We start from the raw sequence: 11,006 nt of genomic DNA, 5'->3' as shown, positions 1-11,006 counted from the left end.
GTAAATCACTAAATTCCAGAAAACTGATTTCTCTTTCAGTTAAGAAAATAATAAAAATCGTCTTAAAAGTGTCCAATTAAAGTGAAACTTTTCCGTCTATTTCCTCGAAGTGTCTTGAATGTTAATAACAAATTTTACTTTAAAATAAGTTCAATAAGTTGGATCTCAAAGAACAAGTTGAATAAAGATCCTGTTTTGACTAGTTTGAGTATAAAATTCACTATCATTCAAGTAGTCACTAAAAACTTGTCAAATTTTGATACAACATAATGAACTCAATGATATATCCATAGATGTATCATATGTTAATTTTAACACTTTGTACACAAAGTTATAGTTTTTGTAAGTCAGTACAAGAACAAAAAGGCAGTCTAGAAAATGAAATAAAGTGATTACCTCAACTTTCATAAAAAATGTTTTCTTTTCATACAAAAATGTGAATAAAAAACTATGAATTCATTATGTTTATCTTAAAAATGACTCGTTTAATCATGGAAATAAAAATCAAAAAAAATTGTCACTAAAAAAAAATCGAAATCAAAGAAGTTAATTAATCTTTAACTTTCACAAATTTACAAATAAACATGAATTCCAAAGCCCATTCAAGGAAATGAAGATCAAGGAGCATCATGATGAAGATCAAGATTGAATATTTGTATAGATCATAGATTTTGTACATATTATTGTAGTAATAGTTTCTTTGTAAATAATTATTGCATCACTCAATTAATAAAAAAACATGGAGATGTTTATGGATAATTTTCATGAATAATTCCACAACTCTTTTTAATAAAATGAGCAACCAATATTACAAATATTGCATGTTGGGCCAATACATCATAGTATATGAATCAAATGACCCAATCTCAATTCTTAGACCCTTTAAAAGTTGGAAATCATACACTATTCCTTTCAATAGTGTTCTGAGTCACAAAACCATGAAATCCACTGTTCATTTCCGGTACACGTGCACCTCACGTGATGGGCCAAGCTTCAAGCCTTCACGCGTCCTTCACGTGATTACGAGCCTCAAGCTCTCTTATTCTCTCTCCTCTTCTTCACGTCTCTCTTCATCAATGCGTCAATTCCCCCCAAAATTTTTACTGGTAATTCTTTCCCTTACTATCATATTGATGTCTTTGATGATTTTTGGGTGACGTTGATCTGAAATTGTGGACTTTTACGGTTGATCTGTCAAATAAGGGTTTTGGTTTTGGATTTTTTTTTGCAGAGAACTATGTAATTTGGGAGATCAACAACGACCGACCGTCTGATCCTCTCAATTTCTTCATCTCCATATCGACTGTTGAGGTATTGATTGAATTTTTAATGTTTTTTTTCACTCTGAAATTGGCGAGTTTGGAATCGGATCTTACTTCTTTTTTCCCTGCTGATAAATCTGTTGTTTTTGACGTTTGTTGTTTTGCATTTTCTATTGCTTGTTTCTCATATGAAACCCTAATTTCATATGAGTTTTTGATTTTTCCGTTAAGATTTTCGCCCTTTTACCTTTTCAAAGACTTAACACTATTCGAATTGAAAGAATGGCCCAGTTTCGATACATTTTCAGTTTTCAGTTTCTGATACTTTTTTTTTGGTGACGTCTTGATCGAAATTTAGGAGTCGTGTCTTGATCCCTCTTCTTGCAAGGTATCTCAATTTCTCAATTTCTACTTTTCAAGTGGTTTTTCTAACTGCGCTTTCATGTACTTTAGGTTGCAGCTTTCATGTACATATGGAACAATGTTTAAAGTTTGTTGAAATTAGTATGTACTTAGTGTTGATTAGTAAATTAGAATATCTGGTTTGCATTTGGCGTATTGCAATATTTTAATTTATCATAGGAAAATTTGCAGAAAACCACCTTAAGTTTTCACTTATTTAGAAACTCCCACCTTTATGTTTTTTTTCCCTAAATTTTCACCTAAGAAGACGAATCCATTTTCTTAAAATATGCTTGAAAATACAAAAGAAATGAATAAGGAAACACCTGTAGAGAAAGTTCGGACGAATGTCAAAGACGAATGAAACTTCGGATGAACGGAGTAGCAGAATGCAAGAGCTTGGACAAGAGTCACTTCTCTTTCTAAAAGCTCAGTAAAAATTGCAGAGTCTGTCTCTCTAGAAAATCTCTCAAGGATGTTAAAATGATTCCAGAAGCGATAAAGGTTCATATTTATAGGGAGGTAAAAGTGACCCCCTCATCTGGTAAAAAGTAACCGTTGCCTCCAAATGGTCTCTGAAGGTTGACTTGGTATGACCGGCAAAATGGCGCCTCTTTTTTGAAAAGGTGGATGGCAGTTCAGGTCGGTTAAAAGAGGAAACCAACCGTCTTGGCGCCTAAATGGTAACTTCCTCTTTTAAGGGGCAAATGTTGTAGCCTGAAAATTAGTGGCTACGATGATGACACGTGGCACCATCCCAACCCTACATGTGGCATTCGCTTATGAAAAGAAAGTACATAAGTCTGCAGGTCATTTGGGCTAAAGTACACTTTTCTAAGGAAAAGGTGTACTGAAAAACTCCCTTGCGGCCCTAGAATTGTACTTAGGCCAATGCCAATAAAGCCTGATTCAGCAATAGGGTAAATTGTATTCACCAATCAGCACTTGCCACGTGTCATGATATAATTGCTTAGCCAATCAGATGCTCTCAAATTAGGGTGACATCAAGGTACAACAGTCATTTCAAACAGTATAAATAGTCCTTGAAATCAGGGGAAAGGTATGTTTTTTAGGGCATAGTATTGTTATTCTGCCATAAATTCTCTCTCTCTCTATCTAATTTTTCTCTCTAAAAGTTCATTCATATCCCTGATATCTGACTTAAGCATCGGAGGGGGAAATACCACCCAAACCTCCTGGGTGGTCCCTTTTTTGCAGGTTGCTGATCAGAGTTTTGTACCGGGATCCGAGCCCAATCATTGTTGCACAAGTCTCCAAATTAAGAACCTGAAGTTGGGATTTGTATTTATTTACCAGTTTTACAGTACATAACAGATCTGCCTCGAGGGATAGCCCACTTCCACCTACGAGGGTCATTCATGGACTTTATATCGGGAAATCTCCGGTTCCTCAAGAGCTCTTACTTCATCAACCACCCTTATGCCCTCTATATACCAGAGCTTACTGAGATTGTCTGCACCCCACCGACGGGTTGTAAAGCGTTGTATAAGGCGCACCTCGACCTAGGACTGAGATTTCCCTTGCACCCTTTTATAGTCGAGGTACTATCCTCTTATGGTCTGGCTCTATGCCAACTTATACCCAACAGTGTGGGCTTGATGGTTGGGTTCCTGGCAATCTGCAAGATGATGGACGTCCGACCATCCTTGATTCTTTGGAGGAACATGATGAAGCTAGTCGTCATGTCTGCAACCCCGAATGGAGAAGGTTGGTGGACCTTCCAGGTTCGATACCCTTACAAGGTCGTGGGTGCTATGCCTATGAACCAACAATTCTTCCATACTGAATTTATATACGTGTATCGAGCCGAACCGTGGGATTTCCTCGTGGTCCCTCTGCTCGAGGGTCCTAATTTATGGTTGAACAGATCTGTGCCTCGAATGGCAGAGGACGAGGCTAGGGTAGCCATTTATTGTCAATGTCTCACCGTCCTCGAGAGGGGTGACAAGAAGCAGGTCCCTCAGTTCTGGAATCCCGCCGCGGACGACCTGAACAATGAGCACTTCCCCTCGGCGATGGGATTGAGCCCAGCCTATCCCCAGGGTAGGGATTTTTGCATGTTTAAGGCACTCGACCACCATCCTTTCTTTCAAGGCTTTCCTAACTAACTGTCTCGTTATTTTTGCAGTTATAGCTCGCCAAGAACTGAACGAGGAGATGCAGAAGCGGCTGACCGCCAACCAGAGGGTCCAGGAGTAGCTCAAGATGAAGCTGTCGAAGGGTGACACCCTGATTCCTCGAGCGCCAAAGGTAACTCTCGCCTACGAGTGGTTGTGCTTTTTATGCTTGTTTCTTTCTAACTCGATTTCTTCTTTTGGCAGGACCCTTCGAAGAGGCCGAATATCCGACCCCAACCAAATCTGCCATCGTCACCCCTCAGGGGGAGGTCGACATGAGGACCGTGGGAACGGGGGACAGTTTATGCTAAAATTTATCGCTTACGATGAAATTAAAGTTTGGGACGATTTAACCAGATTATGTTTAAGACAAAGCAATAAACGAATGCAATGGGGATCAAAGGGGATGAACACACAAAAATGGTAACGCGGAAAACCCCAATGAAGATGGATAAAAACCGCGGGTGGATGGAGATCCACCAATCTACTATGGATCACTGCCTTTCTTAGTGTGCGACAGTTGTTACAGAAATATTTCTCTTTAGTTTGCTTACTATAATATTACGTGGTCCTTGACTAATGATCCTCCTCACTCTTTTGTATGCCTTTTTTCCCTCCTGGATTTTTCTCAACGAATACATAATAAATTCCCTAAATTACTTCACTTTGGTCCTTCAATCTTGGGAGATCTTTCTCATTTATGCTCCAACGTCTCAATCCACGCTCCTCAACGGCTGATTTTCTGCCTCATTATGCTCCTTCCTTATTTAGCAAAACCGTTACTGCTTAATGCTTAGTTCCAACCTTGCGTTCTCTACTGCGTCTTCGAGTCATAGTCACTACGTCACCATGTCAGATGGCATCATGTCATTGCGTCACTATGTCATTGCGTCAATGTCATCCTGTCAAAAAATTCAGCCATAATAGTTTGCCCCTAATTGTTGAATCGGGGTGACACAAAATCCATGAAACAATTGTTAAAAGAAATCAATAAATCAAATGAAATTCCTTCTAAGTTACCAAGATATCAAAAATTACAATAAGAATCTCGCTTTTGTCAATTATAGAAAAAATTCTCCAAAGAAACACAAGGAAGGAAGGAAAATCCTTTTAGGCGGTTATAATAGGTAGCCCAATGGTCTCAGAGCATAAAAGGTTGTTTTCTTTTTTAAATAGCCGTTTTAATTCTAACCGTTGGCACAATGTCATGATTGCTCTTGATGACATAAATAACTTGGGCAGTTAAGGATTCTAACTTTTACTCCAACTTCATCAAATCTTTCTCTCTCCTTAAGTAAGATAGTTTCCTTAACTTCCATTATTCTCTCTGTCGGAAAATCGATCACTGACACCAGGTAATTTCGCACTTTCCATTCGTCATTTCCTTTAATTCGTGCTATTTTCCTTTCTTCTCCTACTGCTCTCATGGCGCCTAGCAAACGTAGCATTAGGAATTTTGTAAAAAATTAAGAAAAATCGAGAGGGAAAGAGAAGGTTGTGGAACAGAGGAGTGAAAATGAAGATGAATTGTCTACTATGTCAGAGGAGGACATGTTTAGGTTTTTAGATATAGGGAATTTGCCCGAAAGTACTGTCATTAGGAATGCTAAGTCTGAAGAACTACCGGAGTCATGTCCCCCGAAATGGGTGGTGCTCTACGAGTACCCTTTCAAAATAGGCCTGAGACTTCCCTTCACCCCCCTAGCAAGGGACCTGATGCAAATTTACCAGATCAGCCCTGGGAAAATTATGCCCCAAGTCTGGCGGGTTCCGAGCGTCATTGACAGGGTGACGGCGTCATGGGAAGAAGCCTTCACCCTCCACGACCTACTGTTACATTATGAATTTAGGGTCAAGGCAAAAAATAGAATAGCCCTACATGCAAAGGCGAGGTTAGAACCTCTGGTCGGGGGAATCCAGTCGAATGACAGAGGTTGGAAAAACAGATTTGTATTTGTGAAGAGGTCGTCGCTAGGGGAAGGTGGGGCGTCTTTGGTAAGTGGCTGGAATACCGAAGGTGTGTTTGTTTTCAATCTTTTTATGTTCACGCCATGTCGTTAACACTACTCTTACATCGTTTCTACTGCAGGTATTAACCCTAAACTACTTTTGCATCGCGACGAGTCTCAGAGTCTTTGCGACAAATTTTTGAAAGTACCAGAAGAAGACAGGCAGTTCAGAAGAATTCTATTTGCTTCTCAGAACAGTTGTTCATTTATAGCCTCTAGTTAGTCTATCTATTCTCTCTGATTTTTTTTTTTTAACTTTTGGGTAGGATTTTACCAGGAAGGGTTTCACACTAATGACTCAAATACTACTGGCGCCCTAGGGGGAATCTGGACGGGCAAGCATTAGCTGAGATGCTACGCAAACGCAAGAGGGAGGCTACTGCTGACGCCGCGTCCTTGTCGACAGCGTCGACAAAGAAGGATAATGCGGTCGTCGTCCATTTGGACGACGAGCATGACATCGCGTCTAAGACGCGTAGAACTGACTTCCTGGCCCCTCCGGACAAGAGCGGGCCTTCTTACACTGTGATCGTCCCTAACGAATTTATGTCGGTAGAGAGGTCCATATGGCCTGAGGCTGATAGGTTCCTTTTTCCAAGCGCTATGGAAAGGATCAAGGACCATACTCTTCTTCGCGTGATGTCGGATGGACTAGAGCTTCTATTCCAGGTATAGACACTCGTTTTACTTTTGAGACACTATGCTATTATGACGATGACTTATGACTTTTGAATTGACACGCATCATGTCTTTTCTATGCAGTCTTCTCAACATCTCCTAATGGCTAAGAGGGAAATCTCATCTCTGCTGAAGGGTCATCTGACCATCAAGCAAAGAATGGATAAGGCTGAATTGGACGCGAAGTCCAAAGGCGCTAAAGTGGAGTCTTGCAAGAAGGCTATGGAGGATATGGGAAAAACCCTGAAGGAGAATGGAGAGGAGCTGGAAGAGATTAGGCAAAAGGCGACTAAGCTGGAAGAATCTGTAAGTGCAAGAGACACTCAAGGGGGGGGGGGAATTGAGTGTTTGTCCGAATGTTGTAACTTTTTCGATTATAGTAAGAACAGTTCTCTAGCAGCGGAAATAAAAGCAATGAATAAACAACACCAGGATTTAACAAGGTTCGACTTCTAATAAGTCTACGTCCTCCACTCACTCACTATTTTATTAATCAACTCAGAATAACAAATGAATTACACTCAATCACTTATGCACCTATGCACAAGATGATTTCCAACTTCCACCTATAAAGTTCGACTCAACCACCAACTATGATGGTTCAAATGAAGTTGGTCCCTGATAAACTTCCCCAGCAAACTGAACTCACAGAATGCTCAAATACAATCAGTTTTTCTCTCAAAAACAAACAACCTTACACGCTTAGAATGAGAGTAATTTAAGATCTATGTGGTATTCGGGATTTTGCTTCGATTTGAGAGTTCAAGAGATGAAGTGCTTTTGCTTAGAGTATTCTGAAAATATGCGTGCAAAAGCTTAAGGTTTGTGTGTTAGCAAAACTTCTTAAATAAGCCTTTGGTAAGTAAATGTTTACATGATATTATGAGAGTTTATTTTCCAAGAAAATATGGAAATTATTCCAAGGAAAATATACTCAGTATAATATCAATAACACACTTACCATAATTAAGAAATCTTGCTCACACAACAAACCATGCATCCGTGTATTTTGAAAATCAATTTTACGCGGAAGAAAACTTTCCTAAAATGCGAATGCATGAAGTAAAACCTTGAGGACTGGTTCAGATCTGTTCCCAGACTGTTTCAATCAACCATGTTTTACTTGTAGTTGCGTATGACAAGTAACCGAGATTTCTTATCATCCACAACTAGCTCATCTCTCTAGTTTACAACCCTTATAGTGCATTCAAACCTTTATACCACTTACATTGCATCTAAGACCTAAATGCTACAACTTGATCTTGGTCTTCATGCAATTCTTCAAGACTTGGCTTCACTAGCTTCGTCTTTCTATCCATTGAACTGTACTTTGGCACCTACACATGTAAACAGAAACATGCATGCAATATAATAGTTCAATGTGGTTTGTCATCATTCAAAACTCAAAATAGGGAATCATAACAAATTCCCCCTTTTTGATGTACAAACCCTGAAGTTCCCCCTGCAAATAATATCATTAGTTTTGGGAACTTTTTCAAACAACTTGATTTCTTAAGATAAGAACTCAAAGCACTGGTCACATACTGTTCCTGCAGATTAAGCATCATTTACAAGTATACCAGTTCACAACTAGTTGACAGTAGTTTAGGAAAGAGTTTCTAAGTACCATAGGCAAATACTGATTAGACTCAGAGCTCTTAGACTTAAACGTGTATTCGCAAGAAGAACATCAGTAGTGTCCATACTTATTTCTAAGTCATTAGGGTGAAAAGAAGTAAAGTGCTTTGAATACACTCAATCCAAACCATTTGGTCTGTCACCACTAACAAGGCACCCAGTCTTGTTCTAGTTGCTGCAACACACACAAGTTGTAACACCAGACCTGCTTCCCGCTAAGAGTAGGCAGAAAAGATCACAGAAGTTTACACCTGCTTCCCCATTTTGGCATCATCAAAAAATAAATCAAGGGTACTATCAAAGGAATAAAACATAAGCAGTAGATAACCATTAAGTCAATCTAAATAGGCAGCTCCAACAACATTATAGGGATGCTGATGCTATTAAAGTTCCTGCAGAGTACCAAAAGCTACTTGTCCTTAATAAGAGTTATTACAGACCAGTAGTAGACCAAATTACATACAATCAAATGTTTTTGTAATTTGGGAAAGGGGGGCAACCAGAGATAAAGTTCAATAAAAGAGAGGGGTTAGCAGCAAAATAGAAGAAGAAAAGAAGAAATCAATCAGTTCCAGAGTCATTTTCAGTCCCATCATCTTCTTCCTTCTCCTCTTCTTCTTGGTCTTCCTCCTCCTCTTCTTCTTTCTCCTCGGAAACCAGTTCATCATCATCTTCATCACCAGCAGCATGGGATGACTCCGCCTTTGCCTCTAAATCCTTTCGACCCTGAATACCAACTTTGTCAAGGCGAACCTCAACTCTCTTGTAGGATTCTTGAAGAGCAGTGCAAAGTTGAGTAACACTATTCAGCATATTCTGCATCATCTGGTTCTGGTCACTCAACTATTTAACCAAGGCATAAGTAGCATGAACTGATTCCGTACTGGTCCCTTCACCAACAGCAGCACCCTTTGCTTACTTTTCATTTTAGAACACCACCTGCATATGACATGCCCTTCTGACCTATAATCTGATTCGTAAGGTGAGACATGGTGCCATAGTCTCCCACCATACGAATTTTCCAATGAGTGAATACAAGGTCAGCCATCCTCCATAGGGCATGCATGCTTAGCCTTCTCCACACAGCAGATCATGTGACCCAATATCATAGCAGGGAGTTGACTGGAATATGTTCCATGAGACAGTAATATAGAACACTATCCATCAACCGACACTCATGCGCCTTGTGCTCTGGGAAACACAATCTTTGAGGCTATGGTATGAAAGATCCTCATGATGGTCCCTTAAGTGGCCAATGGTGTACCCCTGCTTAGGGTCAGGTGGACCAGTGAACAACCTGGTCTGGATCTGTTCTGCTGTGAGGCCTTTAACTGTGGGCCAGTTCTCCCTTGAGTACTCATCAAGTCCCTTGTTTGGGACTTTGCGAATTTCAGCCAAAATCTTCTCAGTTAAATTGATGAGAGTGCCCTTAAGAAAAGCAAAGTAGGACCCATCGTCCTTAGTATGCAGGTGTTCATAAAATTCCTCAACCAAGGGCATAAACACATCAAGTTCCTTGGCAAATAACACAGACCATTTCTGAAAGTCTAAAGCTTTCTTAACCTCATGCAAGAATTCTGACCAACCCAATCTTTGCAACGAAAAACCAACCAGAATAGACCTATCCCTCAAATCATACAAAGGCTCGGGAGTGATAGACTTACTTTTCTTGGGTTTAGAACCCTCTGCAGCAACAATAGCAGCAACTTCCTCTTTTTGTCGAGGGAACAGTTCTGGTTCTGGTTCCTGCACAATCTCCTTGCCTTTGGAAGATGCAGCACCCTTCCTAGCAACCGTCTTTATCCTTGTGCCTTGCTGCACAGCCTTAACACCCCTTCTTAGAACTTCCCCCTCAACATCAGCACCTTCCTTTTCTTTAATTTCTCCACTGGTTTGGGTGTGATTGTAGGGGTAGAGATTTTGGGCTTGGTGGTTTTGACTGGCTGTTTTGTGGGAATGGGTTTGGTAACTTTCTTCTCAACAGACTTAACCGCTTTTGATGGCGGTTTCTTGGCGAACCTTCTTTGCCTTTTCAACACAACATCCTCCTTCTCAATTTTTCTTCCTCCATCTCCTGATTTTCCGGTTCAGACTCACCCACCGGCTCCGACTCCTTTTAGATTCTGACTCCTCCATCTTCTCCGACTCCTCTGGCTTAGACTCCTCAACCGGTTTTGGTGAGGGAGCCTTTGATTTTGGTGTGACAGGCTTTTTGGGAGTGGTGGTTTTTGTAACTTTGGGAGTGGCGGTTTTGGTGATTTTGGCGGTTGATTTTGGAATAACCGCTTTTGTGGTGGTAGATTTTGTGGTGGATTTGGGTGCAGTTATTTTTGTAGTGGTGGATTTTATGGTTGCTGGCTTCTAGGAATTCCTTCGTATTAAAGGTTCTTCCTCTCTTCTTCAACCTCTTCCTTCACCATCGGATCCTCCACTAGTTCAGCCACTTCCTTTGCTTTCTTCAACCTCCTTTTCGACCAACCTAGTACTTCTTCTTTTTGACATGATGAGACTGAATTCCCTCTGTTTTGAGCACTTGAGAATAAGAGAAGAAAAACTTGAACAATTTGTGTTTCAAGAATTCGAGAAAGAAAAGAGTAGAAGAAGAAATTAGGGTTTGATCGAGAGAAATAGGCAATTAAAAAAATCAGGAAAATATGTGATCAAAGTGAATAAGAGAAAATAAGGAAAGTATGATCACATGCAAGAATATATATAAGATGGTAAGAAAAAAAATCAAACGGATATATCCGTTCTTCGCAAACTGCAGTTGCCTTAATTACAACCGTCACTTCATTTATTTTCCTAATTTGAAATTTGAAAATAACAAAATTTCAGAGAATAACGCCTCAAGAATCTGGTTCCCAAGTGGTCTGCAACTG

Source organism: Beta vulgaris, chromosome 2, assembly GCF_026745355.1.
Source record: "Beta vulgaris subsp. vulgaris cultivar EL10 chromosome 2, EL10.2, whole genome shotgun sequence".
Classification (NCBI taxonomy): Eukaryota; Viridiplantae; Streptophyta; class Magnoliopsida; order Caryophyllales; family Amaranthaceae; genus Beta; species Beta vulgaris.
The sequence above is the reverse complement of the archived record's forward strand: the minus strand, read 5'-3'. Positions refer to the sequence as shown.